Source organism: Cupressus sempervirens, chromosome 7 (assembly GCF_028749045.1).
Source record: "Cupressus sempervirens isolate cs-2001-9-10 chromosome 7, ASM2874904v1, whole genome shotgun sequence".
Taxonomy (NCBI): domain Eukaryota; kingdom Viridiplantae; phylum Streptophyta; class Pinopsida; order Cupressales; family Cupressaceae; genus Cupressus; species Cupressus sempervirens.
Window position 1 is genome coordinate 843,315,443 of NC_143124.1, and position 2,508 is coordinate 843,317,950.

Consider the following 2,508-nt stretch of genomic DNA (forward strand, 5'->3'; position numbering starts at 1 on the left):
AGTTTTGTTTTGCAGATTACTGTAATGAAGACGCCCATGTGGGTTAGCATATTGTAATTCTAAATTCTATAATTCTGCATTTGCAGCGATAATAAGAAGCCCATATTTTGTTCTCGCAAATTGTTGTTATTCCTTTGTTTTTGTATGTGTTTATGGTATTAAGGGGAGCTCCCTTCATCAAGTGGTATTAGAGCTAGAGTTCCTAAGTGTGTAGCACTGTAGACAAATCGCTGACTATGAGGCAGTTCGCACCAAGACCGTGGTTTGGGCTGAGCATGTAAACAAATCACCGATTGTGAGGCAATTTGCACTAGGGTTTCAATGGAAGCACGAAGATGCCTCCACGAAGAGAGCATGGTGGGAGAGTCGTAGGTGTTACACCTGAGGGTTTTTGAGCCCTCCAAAGACAGATGCAAGCACTGGAAGAACAAATTCGCAACAGAATAAATCTTGTTGTATGAGATGAAAGCGAGGATAAGGGCGAAGAAAAAGAAAATGCTGAAATAGAGGCAGTTTTGAACCCAAAAGAAGAAAGACTTTTCAAAGTAATCTCCAAGATTGAAAAGAAGACCTAAATTTGAGGTTCCCACATTTTCAGAAAATCTTAACCTAGAGGAGCTAATCGATTGGATCAATGAATTGGAGGAATACTTTGAGTATGACGATATTGAGGATCCTAATATGGTCAAGTTTGCGAAGGCGAAACTGAAGGGACATGTGAAGATCTGGTGGCACAAGATTCAATTGGAGCAATAGAAGAGGGAAGGACAAATCATCAGATGGGATCAGATGATAGCTAAATTGAAGCGACAATTCATCCCCATGGATAATGAGCTTGATCTACTAAAGAAAATGCAAGGGTTGAAGCAAGCAAAAAGATATACTTGGGCAGCTTTTGATATTTGATGTACTAGGAACTTTGGATGCAATTCTGCAATCATTAAAAGTTATTATTCAATCTATTCCTGATTTTGTGACAGCCAAATCTGCACTAATTGATTGATTGACACTTGTGATTTGTTATTAATGTTTGGCATTCACTTCCTAATATATATAAGCTACTTAGGATGCCAACCTCATGTTTGACATGTCAACTAATGTATCTTTTATCTCTCTGATGTTTGTACAAGGTTTGTAACAAGCAAGGACAAGTGTTGTGGAGAGGATCTTGTGATTGCCAAAGTAGCAACTTGAGTAGAGTCAAGGTGTATATGCAAATGGTGTGTAAATTTAGAATTGTATTTTTTTTTGTTTATTTGTTTTAATGGTCAAGTTGCATTCCGCATCAGCTATTTTGTCTTGTGTAAGACTTTTTTTGGCTATGCAGCTTATGATTGTTTAATTGTTCATTTGATCACTCTTGCGTTACTAGTCTTCTATCTTGATCTTTGATTTTGAGCTATAGCCCTCCAGCCTATATAATATCTGGAGGATTTTCTAACTGCTTGTATGTTGAGCTTGCAAATGATCATTACATATGATTCATAATTAATATTTTAGAGGTTTGTAAAAAAAATCTTACTCTAGTAGTTCTTCTCTTTGATTAAAAAATTTAGTTACTATAATTACCTGCCTCAAGAATGGTCATATATTTCAAATCTTTTTAAAATTTTAGAAAGGATTAATATTTTAAGCATAGAGGTTTGTAAAAAAAATCTTACTCTAGTAGTGCTTCTCTTTGATTAAAAAATTTAGTTACTATAATTACCTGCCTAAAGAATGGTCATATATTTCAAATCTTTTTAAAATTTTAGAAAGGAAGAAAAACTTAAATAGTCGATTTGGTAAGCTATGCACTTATCCAGCTAACTCAGCTGTAAGCATTTAATAACAATTAATCTAACTCTTATCATGCAGAGTACTCTGAACAAGGATCCATTATCATTTTGAGAAAACCCAAAATATAGGGCAAATGTGATGGGATTTTTTTTGAAGTCAATCTGGTGCTATCACTTTGGCCACCTTATGAGGTTGAAATTGCTGGATAAAGTAAGAACTGTGAGAATGGGCATAAAACTCATAAGGAGTTGTTATGGTGCTTCATGTTTTCAACCTTTTGCCCATCTTCTGGCACTAATAAAGGGTAAATATGTTAGAAAGAGAGATTTTAGCTGGATTTGGTTCTACTATGGTTGATGTTGAAACTGTGATTGATGTCAATACATTGTTAATGACAAATGTACTGTTTCTAACAAACCAGGTATGTGAATCCTCAAATGTATCTTATTTGCATTATTGTTTATGGCTTAAAGTTGAGATATATATCTACTGTATGTTTAAAAATGTCTTTTAAGGCTTTCATTAGTAATATTGTCATGACCCTGACCAGAATCTAATTGAAAATCGTTTCACAATAGTAAGGCTGCACAATTTCTGTCAACTCATAATGAAATATGCCTTCACATCACCATCAACAATCTGGAGCCAACTGGCGCGATAGTTAAGACCAGTTTGAATTAAAGCATTGTTGTTAGAGAATGAAGCCTCGATTATTGCTTTTGACCTGTG

General features: G+C 34.9%; 1 long non-coding RNA gene across 1 annotated transcript; it reads left to right on the forward strand.

Moving 5' to 3' along the window:
• Window positions 1-1,118: 1,118 nt before the first annotated feature.
• LOC149550038 (uncharacterized) lies at window positions 1,119-2,240 on the forward strand. The gene is made up of 2 exons (XR_016354167.1): window positions 1,119-1,220; window positions 1,858-2,240. It is a non-coding gene; the product is annotated as an uncharacterized LOC149550038 (long non-coding RNA).
• Window positions 2,241-2,508: the final 268 nt, after the last annotated feature.